The sequence below is a fragment of the Periplaneta americana genome, chromosome 15, assembly GCF_040183065.1.
Source record: "Periplaneta americana isolate PAMFEO1 chromosome 15, P.americana_PAMFEO1_priV1, whole genome shotgun sequence".
Classification (NCBI taxonomy): Eukaryota; Metazoa; Arthropoda; class Insecta; order Blattodea; family Blattidae; genus Periplaneta; species Periplaneta americana.
The window spans coordinates 136,538,662-136,554,968 of record NC_091131.1 but is presented as its reverse complement, the minus strand read 5'-3'; the positions used below and the strand labels follow the sequence as shown (position 1 = coordinate 136,554,968).

At 35.5% G+C, this 16,307-nt stretch overlaps 1 protein-coding gene and 1 long non-coding RNA gene across 5 annotated transcripts in view; both read right to left on the bottom strand.

Annotated features, from left to right (window-relative positions):
- Positions 1–16,307, bottom strand: part of LOC138715373 (uncharacterized) — a 644,942-nt gene that overhangs the window by 507,761 nt on the left and 120,874 nt on the right. The window lies entirely within an intron of this gene.
- Positions 12,566–13,803, bottom strand: LOC138715674 (uncharacterized). Its single transcript, XR_011336537.1, has 2 exons — positions 13,263–13,803; positions 12,566–13,171 (listed from the first exon to the last, which is right to left on the bottom strand). It is a non-coding gene; the product is annotated as an uncharacterized lncRNA (long non-coding RNA).

Below are 16,307 nucleotides of genomic sequence, written 5' to 3'. Positions count from 1 at the left end.
CTAAGAAGAAAATGCATATTGGAGGATACACTGGAAGGAATGGTGAACGGAAGAAAAGTTCGAGGTAGAAGAAATGAGATGTTAGACAACACTAAGATTCATGGATCGTGTGCGGAGATTAAGAGGAAGGTGGAAAATGGGAAGATTGGAGAATGCAGAGAAAGACCTGCTCTTGGGCAAAACACTGTACATGAATGAGTACTACATTCGTTATCAACACACTTTTTAAGTATTATAAGGCAGTGCAACACCTTGGGCCAGGTGAATAAAAATCAAGTTAAAACTTTAAGTGTTAAGTTTTAGTATTAGCTCTAGCTATCAAGTTTTAAGATAAAGCACTAGCTTTAGCTTGAAAAAGTGTGAATAAAACTGAAACCAGACTTCTAAATTAATGCTGGAAAATTTAAAGCTTTAGCTGCCGCTGAACTGAACACCTGCAAAAAAAATCCGTATAAATTGGTTTAATTATGGCATTATTGAATACACGTCTGATTTTATTGATAACTATCAGGCCTAAAGTATTGTTGTTGAGGGAGTATAAGGCAGTAGTTTACAAGGGAATGAACAGTGCTGCAGGATGTCAGGGTCAGGGTCAGAGACAGAAACAGAAACAATTCAAGAGTCAAATAATGATTCACAATTGAAATTTGTCATGTTGTTGGCAGAACATAAGATACTTTTTAGCAAGTCTCAACTGCCCAAAATTAGAGATGAAAAAGAAAGATCAGTGTCTGTATTGAGAAATGAATTCTTAAAAAAGATGGTAAAGACATCACAGAAAAGCAACTTAAGAAGAAGATACAAAATATGAAGACCGAATTGAAAAAGAAGACGGATAAAAATGCTACAGGAAATAAGAAAGTGGTTCTAAAGGACTGGGAAAAAATATTACTGGACTTGCTGTCATCTGATGAAAATCCCGTTTTCAACAAAATACCAGGTAATTATAACCTATTACTATTTCTACTATACTGTATTATTAATAAAATTTTACTCTGATTTTTATACATTCATAATAATAAATTTTTATTAATGATATTATAATTATTTTGTAATGTATATTTATAATATAATATTAGTAATATTTTAATAATATTAATTTTTATTTTTAATTATTGTTAAGAATAGGTATCCATTTTATTCATACATTTTATTACTAGTTTTAATAATAATAATAATAATAATAATAATAATAATAATAATAATAATAATAATAAATCATTATAATTGACGGATTTTTACATTGACTAACATAGGTATTAAACTGCAGTAATGACAACAATTACAGCTCTGTTATTAATAAATTATTACATTTACCTATATTTATATTTGAGCATTATTAGCACATATTTTTTCTTATTGTTACAGGAGCTTTGTCTGCAGGTACTTCTGAAGATTAAACTTGAGTGAATCATCATCATCATCACTACCCCGACCTTCAAAGAGAATGAAATCAGCATTGCCAGAGACAATTGAGACAAATGATTTGACAACTTCTGAACTTCAAAGACTTGTATTATTAGAGCGGCTGAAATTAACTAGACTGCAACTACAGAAAGAGGAACTTATACTTAAACGTTTGCAATCTAACAATGAAGAGGGTGGAGAAATTAACCAAATAAATTATGCAATGCAATGTTTGTAACCCTCAGTTTTGCATGTAAACTTTTTCAAATAAATTGTGTTCCGTTGTGAAAATAATTTGTACGTTGTTTCTTAAATTAATAATATTCTTTATCTCCTCCCTTCTTAACATTCCTCGGCGTCGCATTCTTGCTTCATCCTGATCGTCATTTTCCTCTTCCACTTCCTCTTCATGTTCATATTGATCACCTTCGCCTACCTCTTCTTCCAGTGGATCATTTAAGTACTTAGCAATGTTAAGAAGCAGTGCACAGCTGATAACCACAGATGGCACACGCTCTAGTTTCACACGTATTAAATTGAGAATAGGGAATCTTCGCTTTAATTGTCCAAAACACCTTTCTATGATGACTCTTTCCTTTTTCATCAGATTATTATAAATTGTTTCTTCTGGAGTGCGTGGATTTGCATAAGGAGTAAGCAGCCAAGGCATAATTCCATATCCACTATCACCAAGTAACAGAAAATCACTGTTGCCTTGATTCATCACCCGATAAATATCAGATCTCCTTAGTATTCTATTATCGTGGACTGATCCCGGCCATTGGACGTCGATACTAGTAATTTCCTCTTTCGCATTACAAGTACACTGTACATTTAAGCTGCAAAAACCTTTCCGATTCACATATTCGTCACCATTATTTCGTGGTTTAGGAATTCGAATATGCGTGCAATCTATGGCTCCTATTGCATTAGGAAAGTCATATCGTTCAGTCCACTGTACTTTTGCTTCATGTTTTTCAAGATCTGTGCGAGGGAATTTAATCCACAAAGGTGCCTTTTCCAGTATCTTTCCTGACACTGTTTTCAGTGTCTTACACATCGTTGTGCGATGCACTCCTATGTCTTGTGCGATCCCTGATTGGAATCCTGGATCACTTAGGAATCGTAGATATATTTCCATTCGCTGTTTTTGACTTAAAGCACCTCCTCTTGTTTCAGAACTATCACCCAGAAAATACTCAGCCAGCCATTCAACGTTCTCTTCTTCGAATCTGAATAGACCATGGTAGTCTACTGTGTGCGTTGACTTACGTTCTCTGTATAATTTAGGAATCCGAATATTCATGAAAGCAGCCATTCTATATGATGTAGCCTCACAAACTGATTTTAAGTCTGATCAGAGGCACACTTGAAAATTCGTAAGACTAAACTTGTAGTTAAACAGTTTTAACTGGGTTTTATTCACACATTTTAAAGCACTTGCTGGAAAATTTAAGTTTTATCTGTGTGCCTTAGTATAAACTTTATTCAGTAATATTCAGCTCTAGTTATATCTTATAAGTTTAAGAATAAACTTGGCTTTATTCACAGAATCGGTAGTATGAACTTAAAATTTGCTAGATTAAGCAATAACTAGTTTTTATTCACTAAATGACATCGTTTAGTGCAATAGTAATGCATGAAGGCAATTTAATGCCAATATTTAAAGTTCAAGGACAGGCTTATCATTCAATTGGGAGTCATCTTCCAGCTTTCAGTCCTCACAAATATATTTTCTTCTAGACGCTGACCAATTTTCTGTTAGGCCTAAGTTTAATGCAGTAACAACATAAATAATCCGTGAAGCACAGACTGATCAGCTGGCTGCTGGTCTCACGTCGACAAGCCGAAGCAGAGGTGGACGATCATCCAACCATAACGGAGGTATCATGTGGTTGCCAGATGATCTCCCCAGCCATTATAATTGGCCTTCGTAACCCAATTTCGCTACATACCGTAGCTCCGTAGCTCCCCAAGTGCATCACGATGCTGGGTGGGCACCGGTCCCACACACTAGCCGTGATTTCATGACGAAATTTCTTTCCCCATGAGAACTCGAACCAGCTAGCAATTCCATAACGCGAGCCTCAGGCAGGATGCCTTAGAAGAGGAGGTCAAGGCGCGAGACAGTCTAATGTAGTACCAAGCTTAAAATTGAAATTGAACAACTCCTGAAAGTATTGTATGATAATAACACACTCACAGTTTAAAATAGATATTTTTAATAATTTAGAACAGATGGCTTACAACTATATTAAGCTAATTTTTCATTAAGTAATAAAAAAAAGCTGTATTTGAAAATATAATAGATTTAAGTCAATAATTCTATTTGTAACAAGTGCAGCGAAGCGCGAGGATTTGCTAGTAAATAAATAAATAAATAAATAAATAAATAAATAAATAAATAAATAAATACATACATAAATAATGAAATAGTTAAATTAATTAAATTAAATTAAATTAATTAAATTAAATTAATTGAATTAAAGTAAATAAACTAAATTAAATAAATTGAATTAAATGAATGAATGAATGAATGAATCAACGAGTAAACGATTCATAGATTCTAGAAACTCAGATATAACCATTATGTTGACGTGTTTTCTCGTTTCGGCCCACAGAACCCAATTCCTCGCTAACAAAGAGCTTTGCTTATGCTGGCCATGATATTGGTCATGTAACACTGAAAAAAATTTTCAACGATTCACTATGATATTGGTCATGTAACACTGAAAAAAATTTTCAACGATTCAATCATGTGAGCATCTTGTGTGTAATTATCCAATTCCATTATATATCACCTTAGTCTTCCGATATGACACATATTAGCATTGCTCTCTACCGATTCAACAGACATTGCCTTTCATTCCTGGTAGAGAAATGACATTCTGTCTTTGAGTGGAAGAGAGCATACAGTATATCTACATTTCTTGTATAGCGTTTGTTATTGAATATCAAATGAAATAAACTACAATGTTAAAGAAAGTACATATTCTATTTTATTACAGTAACTTATTTATCGACGATGTAATCGGTCATTGAGATTTTCTTAAATTTCCCGACAATTTTCCTCTTATATCTAACAGTCTCATACGATAAATTTTAATGTTTTAGCATATGCTGATGACGTGGTAATAATATGAAAATAAAATCTACGATTTTTCCTGCACCTCCTAATTAAAATAAGCTTGGATTATGTTTTCAGAATATCGAAAGATAAAACTAAAATAATGGTTTTCTGATCAAAATCAATAGTGAGATCATAAATTGTATTTGAGGATACTCCTATTGAACAGATAAGAACTTTAAATATTCTATATAATATATAGACTATGATCCAGAACAATGTTATAGAACAAAACATTAGCAAGAAGTTATCCCTTGTGTGGTATTATTAATCGAAATTTGAAGAATAAAACACGGGAAATAGACCGAAGTTTTATGAACAATGTCTGTGAATTTGTAGAAAATGGGGAATATAAAAAGAGAATTGAACACCTATGCCATAGGTGATAAAATAAAATGTCATGATAATTTCTTACAATACGTACAATGCAAATAAATATTGAAGTGACGGATGAAGGAATATTGAGTAATTTCAAGGAAAAAATTTTTCCGGGACCGAGTCTCGAACCCAGGACCTTACGCTGAGCGCGCCAATGCTCTACCGACTGAACTACTCAGGAACTGTGCCAAACACCGGTTCTTTCACTTTATATCCATATACCTCAAGTGGACTGACAGGCCGTCAAAGACCCAACACTGAGTGCACACAAACTCTATGTGACTTGAACTGTGGTTTTCTGTTAACGGCCAGTGACGTGTTCCTGGATACCTCAGTCGGTAGAGCATTGGCGTACTCAGTCAAAGGTCCCCGGTTCGATACCCGGCCCCAGAACAATTTTTTCCTTGAAATTATTCCAGTCAGCTACTTGAAAGCCAGATTTGCAAAAGAGGGAGAAACAATAATAGAAAAATATAATGGAAATGTCTTAAGCTACATTAGTCAAACAAAAGGGTAGAAGGGAGTGGGATTTCTAATAAATAACAGGATTAAAACTGTATAGAAGAAATTAGAGGAGTTAGTGAAAGAATAGCGGTCCTGACGTTAAATGTGAACAAACAAAAATTTGCAATAATCCAAGTGTAAGCACCAACAGAAGCTAGCATAGAAGAGTAACTTGAACAATTCTACAGTGAACTGGACAAAACAGTGAACTCATATAGAGCGCAAAGGACATTAGTCATTGGCGATTTTAACAGCAAAATAGGCACAAAGAACCATGTCGAAGAAGAAGCGATCGGTCCTCATGGCTATGGACAAAGGAATGGGAGAGGGGAAAGATTGATTCAATTCGCACAGGAGCACGAGCTGAAGATAAGCAATTCATTCTATAGGAAAAGCGCAGCTTCCAAATGGACCTGGCAGGCTCCGAACGGGAAAACCAGAAACGAGATTGATTTCATCCTAAGCAATAGCCTCAGAGATATACGAGACGTACAAGTGCTGAACGGGTTGAAGTTCGATACGGACCATAGACTCCTTCGTGCTTACATTAGGCTACCCAGAAGGAAACGCCATTTCACACCGAAACACAGACCAAATGCAGAAAACATCGACATAGAGAAGTACAAGATAGTATTACAACAGAAATTTGCAGAATATCATCGCAGAATCACGAGTTCAGACTATCTATAACGCCATGGAAGACAGTATCCTACAAGCTACGACCGATTCAGTAGTTATAAATAGTGGGATAAAGAATAGACATAAACTAAGCGAAAACACAATAAGCTTAATAGAAGAACGAGGAAGAATGAAAGCAGCCCAAGAGTACTCGTTAACAGAATATGCAGAATTAAACAAAAGAACGAAGAGAGAAATAAGAAAGGATCTAAGATTGTATATTACAGACAAGACGAGGCTAATCTTGGAGGACTGTAGATCGGTAAAGAAATTAAGGATCCACTTGAGTCAAGGCAAACATTGGATGTTAGGAGTAAAGGGGACCAATGGAGACAGGCAAGCCTCGAGGAAAAATATAATAGAAGCCTCCACGAAATTCTACAGAACTCTGTATACAGGCGTCCAAATGCTGAGGAGTGACATCGAAACCATGTATGCAAGGGATGATGAAATTTCATCCATTCTAATCAGCGAAGTCAGAAACGCCATAGGTCACTTGCAGAATGGGAAAACAACAGGAGTAGACGGAATACTCAACGAATGCCTGAAGTGGGGCCAGGAAGTAGTAGTCCAAGCAGCTACAAAGTTATTCAACACCATACTAGAAACGGAAGAGTTTCCCAGCCAGTGGTATAAAAGCACCATAATACTTCTGCACAAGAAGGGAACAAAAGATGACCTGAACAATTAAAGGCCTATCAGTTTGATGTCTAGCTTATATAAGGTATTCACGAAGATATTGACAAGTAGAGTAACAAAACTTTTGGACGAAAATCAACCATCTGAACAAGCAGGATTCCGACGGAGTTTCAGTACCATCGACCATCTCCAAACAGTGAATCAAATAACAGAAAAAGTCAACGAGTTCAACATGAAAGTATATATTGCATTTGTAGGTTGCAGCAAGGCCTTTGACTCAGTGGAGCATTCTAAAGTTCTTGAAGCTCTAGACACAATGGGAGTCGAACACAAAATTATAAGACTATTGGGCAATATCTACATCAACAGTTACGCAAAAATCCGAACATAGGTGGAAGGAGAAGCATTTAAATTAGGGAGGGGAGTGAAACAAGGAGATCCCATTTCACCAAAATTATTCACCTGTCTGTTAGAAGTACTATTTAGAGAAATGGACTGGGGCAAAAAGAGATACGGGCTGAACGGGTAGGAGACTATCAAATATATGCTTTGCGGATGACATTGTACTTTTCGCCAAATCCAGACAGGAACTACAACAAATGCTGACTGAATTCTGCGAGAAAAGCTCAGAAGTTGGGCTCCAAATGAACCTGGAGAAAACTAAACTAATGACAAATGCAGACAACATCCCTATAACGGTTAACAACATGATGCTGGAATACGTCGACGAGTATGTATACCTGGGACAAATTGTGTCACTCTTCTGTAGGAGAGAGAAGGAGATACGAAGAAGAATATGTTTGGGTTGGAAAAAATTTTGGAGCTTGAAATTCATGCTGCAAAACCAAAACATCAGCACCAAACTTAAATTTGAAGTTCTGGAAACCTACGTAATTCCAGTAATGTTGTACGGGTGCCAAGTTTGGTCTCTGACAGAGCAACAGAAAAACCTGCTTCGTGTGTGCCAGAGGTAAATGAAAGAAATGTCCTACAGCTGAGACTGCAAGACAGGATAAAGAACACAGACATCCGAATAAGAAGCGGTATGCAGGATACAGTGAGTCTGGCGCTACGTCTCAAATGGAAATGGGGCGGACACGTGAGTAGGATGGACTGCAGCAGGTGGACGTACGCCTCGACCATGCGGGACCGACGCATTGGGAAAAGAAGCAGAAGACGTCCAAGGAGAAGGTGGTCGGACGTGTTCCGGAGAGAGACTGGAACGCAGTGGACGAGAACAGCGAGGGACAGGCAGGCATGGAAAAGACTGGAAGAAATTACGAACACTATGTAAACTGTGTATAGTTGTGTATTGTTATATAGTTATTTTTGTGTGTATCAGTTTGGTTAGTTTGATTCCGTGTATAGTTGGTATAGTTCATGTATTTAGTTAGTATAATTTTTGTGTTCAGTTGTATGGTTTTGTGTGTTTTAGTTTGAATAGCTTGACTCCGTGTATAGTGGTATAGTTCATGTATTTAGTTAGTATAATTTTTGTGTTCAATTGTATTGTTCTTGTGCGTTTAGTTTAGATAGTTTGTGTGTTTAGGCTGTAAAATTTATGTGTGTAATTGGTATAGGTTTTTGTGTATTTAGTTTGTGTGTGAGTTAAGACTATGTATGTGTTCAGTTTGTGTAATTTTTTCTCTTTTTTTCTTTTTATCGTGTGTTTAATGTGGACAGTTGTGTTCAGATTATAATTTATGTGTTTAGTTTGCATAATTTAGGGTAAAGTCGGATGAATCGGGCCAGTAAAGAAAAATCTCTTAATTATAAGACACATGTTCATACCAACGTCGTTTATTGTACGTAGTTACAAACTATGCACTTTAACTTGTACGTATCACCAGTTAAGATTGCACAAATACTATTTAGAGTCTTTTAAACTGTACTTTAGTAAAGCTCTGCATGATTCTGTTCGCTTTTCTGTAGTTGGGTGATACGGGTCAACGTAGTGGTTGAATAGGGTCAGTTGAAAAGTACACATATCACTTAAGAACAACGCATCTTCAACAAATTTCTTCCTTCCCTCTGCCCCAACACATTTCTCATGATACCATTACCTTCCTTTTCCTTGGCACTGAATCCAGTCACCAAGACGAACAGATAAACCATCAGTGTATTTGATCTTGCATAGTCCACATGATGTATTATTATCTTCTTCTTCGCTGGATTCTGATTATTCACAAGGTGATGACGATGATGTGGTTAATTCTAGATTCCCTTGTTGGTGTTTCCTTTTGCAGAATCTGGTTCACATCAGGAACTTTTCTTCGTTGATCCACCTTGATTCTGTCATTGAGACCCAGTCGGCAAACCATCTCCGAATTCAGGTAGATGCTTCTTACCTTTAAAAATGACCATAGGAGGAATGAAGTTTCCTATGGCATTAGCGCAAGCTAAGATGGTGACAAGCTCTCATTTTTCTACACATGTCTGGGCATATACCGTTCTGCTTGCTTTCTCGGCGAATACCTTCCATGTTGATTTGTTGTTTAGCGGGAAACCAGATTCATCAGCATTCTAAATCAACTGCTGTTTGTCCATCAAGTCAAATTCTTCATTGGTCTTCCTCAACAATGAAAAATACTCCATCACATTTTCTTTATTAAGATTACTGCAACGAGCTGAAGAAAGTCCTTCCGCTTTTCTCAAAGAAATATGTGGGTTTCTTCCCATGAATTTTATTAGCCATGCTTTACCAGCCATTTGCTTTGCTTCAGAGAAGTTATGCTTTGCATTATTGGATTCATAGGCAGCTTTACGCACATCGTTTGAGTCCAATGGAAAACAACAGGCAGAGAGTCTCAATATTCTAGAAACAAATTCTTTTTCCTGATCTTTATTAAATACAGTTTGCCCACTCTTCAATTTTTCTGAAAGATCTTTTCCACTTTGGAGTTTTCTCTGATGGCAGGAATGAGGAACTCCAAATCATTCCTCTGCATGGCGCTGGCGTCTACCCTCCCGGAAATCTTTAATCGCTTTCTTCATATCGTACTCTGTCCATCTGTAATCATAATACGATCCATAAACTAAAATGGAAAAAAATGAGTACAAAAAATTTTGACCCGTTTCACCGTTTTTTAGTGGCCCTATTCGCCCGAAACGCAACATTTCATTTTAGAGGGTTGGTTCTAATGCAAGAGGACAATAGAGCGCTGGCAATGCCATAACCTTACTTCAAACGCATGCATGTATTGTGTTACAAATGCGCAATAAATTACAAAACGAATTACATCACTTATTTGAACATTATTGCAATAGTATTTTAAAAAGTAAAATATTTGCATGCCTTATTTCAAAAAGCACAATCTTCAACTAATAATAACACAACAACGAACATGACTTCCGATGCCTTGCTGTTTTCAATTTGTAGATGAAGTTCTCATGGTCGACGCTAAATGGCAGAACTTCCTTCTGTACTTGTTATTTGGCGATAAGGAGGAAATTTCTAAAAATGACCCGATTGGGTTATTGATCCGATTCATCCGACTTTACCCTGTGTGTTGAGTCTGTATTGTTTATCGTGTTTAGTTGGTATAATTTGTTTATGTGTCTAGTTTGTAAGTGTATAGTGTAAGCTCTCTTAGACTGGCTCCCCAAGTGTAGTAGACCTTCAGGTTACCCTACACTCTTTTGTAGGAGGCCGTTGCCCTTATGGGATTTCAGACTTTTCGTATTTCGTATTAAGGATTTTAAAAATTCTATATCACCCGGTGCCGATGGTGTAACAAATGAAATGACTAAATATAGGGAAGAGAGATACAATGAATGTATTTAACATTAATTAATCTAGTTAATTTTTTAATATGCAAAAATACCCAACGGTTGGAAGCTAGCCATAATAATCCCAACATTTAAAAACGGAGACAAACAGGTAGTCCAAAATAATAGGGGTATTAATCTTTTAAGCTCCTTTCTCAAAACTACTACTAAAATTACAGTATTTAGAAAAAATTGACACATAATTCGAGGGCTTAGAATCAGACAACGTTAACTCCAAAAACGCAACTTTACAGGTGGAAGGAAAAGGTGAATACCGTTGTTTATTTAATGATTTCTCATTCGTTTATGAAGATGAATTTTTTATATTTATACAGTAGCCTATGTAGAAAATTTATTCTTACAGACATTTCAGTGTGATTCAGAACAATATCACTCATTTTTTGCGAAAAAAGGACTTTTCGGAGATAACGTTCCCTGACTAACTGAAGCAGAAGGTAATAAAAGTTAACGTTGCATCAGAAACTATTGTACTGATAGTAATAACTATTTCAATTTTATTGCAATAACAAAATTTTGGAGTATTGAAATTTCCTTGAAAAATTTAACATTGAACAATGTACTTGATATTGTGTGAAAGTTAACAACAATGCTGGCCACCGGCGTGGCTCAGTCTGCTAAGGCGCTTGCCTGTCGATCCGGAGTTGCGCTCGGGCTGATAAACTGATTGCGTTTTTTTTCCGAAATTTTCTGCAACCGTAAGGCAAATGTCAGATAATCTATGATCAATCCTCGGCTTCATCTCACCAAATATCTCGCTATCACCAAACCCATTGTCGGTAAATAACAAAGTTAAAAAAAATGTTCCAAACCATATGTGTAATGAAACATACTATTTAAATAATTTTTCGCTTTCTACACTGCCTCTAATTCTATTTTCTATGTCTCTTCTTCTCCGTTTTCTCTTCAGCTGCATATGTTCATATTGAACTCAGGAGAAAAAATATTATCACAATCACATATTTTTATTTCTGAGTCAAAAAATCTTTTTTTTCCTCAGTGAATTAAAGCACAGCAACACAGCGTCTTCAAGTACATTAATTAACTTCTATGAAAATAATTTGTTACGGCATGTACACAATTGTGTAGAACAGGTCTACTAGTTTTTCTAAACCCTGGCTGGAATAAACAAAATATTTAAAATATCCCGAAACAAAAAAGTCGAGTGGATTGAAACCTGGGGACCATAGTGTTGGTGAGCCCCCTCCAGCTCTACTCTAAGAGCGATGAACTGATGAAACTAAAACAAAAGTATCAACTGCTAGGTTATTTAGCGTCGATGGAACTGATAACAGAGAGTTGGTATTGGGGAGATGAGGCCGAGAATTCGCCACAGATTACCTGATATTCGCCTTACGGTTGGGGAAAACCTCGAAAAAAAAAAAGCCAGCCAGGTAATCAGCCCAAACGGGAATCGAATCCACGCCAGAGTGTAACTCCGAATCTGTAGACAAGCACCTTAGCCGACTAAGCTACGCCCGTGGCTTCCACTGTATGTTTTTTTTTTAATGGGTTATTTTACGACGCTTTTATCAACAGCTTAGTCCACTGTATGTTATTTAGCGTTGAAGGCATTGGTGATAGCGAAATTTTATTTGGCGAGATGAGGCCCAGGATTCGCCATAGATTACCTGATATTCGCCCTGTTATCACATATTCTTTGAGTGAAAATCTCACAATTACTGCACTGAAACTCCATATGTACTTCGGTACATCATAGTAATATCACAAGTTGATTTTAAACCATTGGTTTCCATATTCAGAAACCACAGTGTTTCCATTAAACAACGTGGGTACAAGGGTTTAGGTTTGTAAGGTTTGTAGTTATTTAAGGCAACACAGTTGCCTCATAAGTGGTTCCTTGTTGGTATTACTTGTGAGGTTAAACCTATTTTCGGAGTTGACTAAACAACAATAAACATAAAAACTGTGTTTCATATTATTTTTGTGTTAATTTCTGGTCAAAGAGGAACATTTTTTTGCCACTATTTTGTGGTAATGGCAAATTTCCAGGCATCTGACCTTTCTTATTAAATATGTTAGAAATTTAATTTTTCAGTCGTTGACTTTACTACATTATATATTTTGTTAGGTGTTAACCTTTACATAATAAATTGTGTGATGTATGAACGTTTTCGTTGACCATGTCAACATCATCAGATACACTCTGTCATTTTACAATATCAATACTCTCAATGTTATCTACACAATTCACATACAATACATGTTTACTGTCATATGAAGGTAAAACCTATTAAAAATTATATGAATTAGTTTTATAATGTTGAATTGTGGATACCCCAACTGTCAACAATTAAAATATACTTATATTATCATGGGTATATTCTTTGCAAATCATCACATGTGAACGATAATATGAACGATGTAATGATATGAGGCTAAAAGTAAGATAAAATATAAAAATGATGAGCTAACTCTATTTAATGCTTTACTATGCATGTGAGGATTTGCAAATTACAATATTTTGTTACAAGGTATTCACTTTTCCATATCATAGTATAAAACTCTGGCCTGTTATAACTGCCTATATTTTGTAGATCTTGGTGTTATTGTTTATGCCAATATGTTGGGTTTAAACTGTTTATAATTAATCAGATGATGGGCTTATGTTCTGTTGTTGTTCATGTTACACTGAAAAATAATCAAAGTCGTAGGTAGTTAATCTAATTTTGAAACTGATGGATTTGATTTTAATAATTGTAATGTATTAAATGAAACTTACGGATAATTATTCAATGTAGTAGTGATGTTGTAGAAGTTTATTTAACATGGTGTGAATCGAAAGTCTGAAATCGCTGAAAGAAATTAAGTGTTGAAAATTAATATTAGTTTATTTAAAACAAATGGTGCAATTTGTTATATAAATTTGATTGAAAGTCCGGTTTCAATTAATGTTGAAAAAATGGGATGGCTACGAAGTACACTAAATAAAATGTAAATGTCGGTAATAAATTCTAACTTTGCTAGAGCAAGTCGGAAATATTTAATTATATTAACTACATACATTGAACAATACTCACTAGTTGTGGAAGTGTTTTCTGTGGATGTTGGTCGTGTACTGGCTAAGTGGAGACTGTGTACCTGTGTTTGACATAGTTTACGTAAGAAGCAAATAGTGCGCGCATGAATACACCGCATCACATGCTGTATAGTGTGTTTTGTAAATTGGGTAAATTTTCATTAATCAATTATTTATCTTTTTTATAATATTTCGAAATATAATATTCTTCTGCCGTGTTTATTTGTGTATTATCTTTATATGTTTTGATTATTGTTAGGGTATCACTTATTGATCCAAGTTCATGTCCATATTGAATGAGATGGAATGCATATTTAGATTTTGTTCTGTTGTGTTTAAAATCGGAGATGTGCTCTTTGTATCTTGTTTTAAAATTCCGTTTTGTTTGCCCAATATATATGCATTTTAAGATTATAACTTATAGTTTTCTTTCCGCATGGATCAAACTAAACATAAAGCGTGATCTGGCTCCTGATGAAGTTACCTAAATTAAAGTTGGTCCCCAAAGGTATTAAGTTGGCCAACCATGATCCAAAAGGTCTCATAGCTTATACTGAAAAAATGAAGGAATGCACGACCATTAAGTCTGTTAGGTAAGAGATGAGGTTGCAATTGTACCAGGTATTCGGTTGGTGGCCATAGTGGTGAAATATCTCGGAAACGAATGTTTTCCTGGCCTATGTCTATTAGGACATTTTTCCTTGTTTCATTGTCCTCTTGTTACGCCTGAATTTTGTATTAACGTTTAATTGTAAAAAACCTTGTATAACAGAGCCGACGTTCTCCATATTTAATATGTCATGTTTTTACTCTGTGTGTTAATTATCTTATTACATGTAGAAGTATGACCCTTCTTTCTCACAGAATCTAATTTCTTTCATGTAAATTCTTCCCTCTCCCCCCCCCCCCCCAAGTATTTAGTTGTGTTTCACTCTCTAATTCAATCGTGTTCTTTCATTATTAACTGTAGAAGAAATTTTTCTGTTCACACTTTTATTGAATATCTGTTTTCGGTTCATAACCCCCTGAAGAATATGGAGGAATGGGCCAAGGAAGCGAACTCTTGAAGGTCCTCGACAATGTCTCCCTAATCACGAAGTCAACTTAAGTAGAAGTTCATGCAAATATATGCAGCTTTTTAAGTGGGTTAAGGTCACGAGGAAGTGGGGAAAGGGGAGGGAAGATGAATGAATGCGCAAGAACAGACAGTGCGAAAGAAGTGAGACAGGAAGCTTGTTTTGCTGTAATGACACAGAAGTCAACTTGGTGCAATTGTTCCAGTATTGATCTGTGTTGAAGATTCCGTCACTTGCCTGGCAATACCACTGCATGCGAATTCCAAAAATAAAGGGAAACAGAGTATATTTTTATAGTTAAATTCACTTTATTGATTCTTGTCTACGTCAATATGCAGTACAAGGGGTCATGCCCCAGCACAGCGCATTCAACACTGTCAACAAGGAAGATTTGTTAGGTAGAAACAGGTTACGGGCAGTGATATCAGGTGTTATACTACACTACATTGGAGCATAAATGTTGGCTATAAAGTGGTGAATGAATATGTGACTGTATTAACGCGGGAAACGAGCTCGACCGGGCTGCAGCGAAGATAATGTTAATAAAATGTTACGATCCTTTCTTACACAACGCTAGCAATGCTTAACGATATGTGTTTTATGAAAAGGAAATTAGTTATTTGACTACAATGTTACAGTATTATAGAGCAGTGGTTCACAAATTGTGGGTCGCAACCCCTAGGAGGTCGTGTGAAGAGTTGATTTACAAAACAAAATAAATAAGTCTTATTAACATAAATTTATGTTGTATTTAGAAACATAAAGTATTGAACATATAAATAAATTGTTTCAGTAGTTATAAAGGAAAAAACTTAATGCGATAAATATGCTTGTTTTTCAGAATGTACTTCTGAAATCTGGATTCTATATTCCATATCCTACACACACTGATATCATTTGCAATTTCAAGGGAACATCTCGCTTTTGTTTTGCTGGCAATCATAGACTACTGTAGAAACTTATTTTGCATAAATAGAGTTTGCAAATGTTACAAAAATTTTAAGAGCTTCTCTTACAAGCTCGAGATATTCTTTTATTCTTTTGATCCAAAACTGGTCTACACTTTACGAAACAAGTATAGTTTCAACATTCCAAGAGTTAAACACAACAATCACAAACTATTCATCAATATTTAGTTTGTATTGCTTATTAAATATAAATACACTTACTATATAACATTTTGACATAATGTTATTGAAGAAGATAAATATAAATATATAGGCCTGTACAAGCTTTTTTCAGAAGTAACGCATAACTGTAGTTAAAATTGTGCCTTCACTTCCGTCCCGATTACTGTGCACATAGACAGTCATACTAATAAACCGTGTATAGTTTTAACACGAGACTTATGCAGAGTTGAGACAGAAAACGTTACTAATAAACCGTGAATAAGCTATGGACGTATAAACAGGCTGTAACTATACAATGGGAATTGCTTTGCAGTAGTTATATACATGAAACCCCTTATTTAAGCGTTGTATATAGGGAAAAAATGGCCGCCCCTTTAACAGCTGTTCGTATCGACTGTCATTTTATGATGATGTTTACCTTGTAACCACAGAAGAACAAACCAAAGATCATAGAATTATTAGAATAATATTGCTGTAGCTTGTACTCTTTGACCAAAATGTAGTGTGGTAATCGATTAGAGCCAGTTGTACTATCGATATTT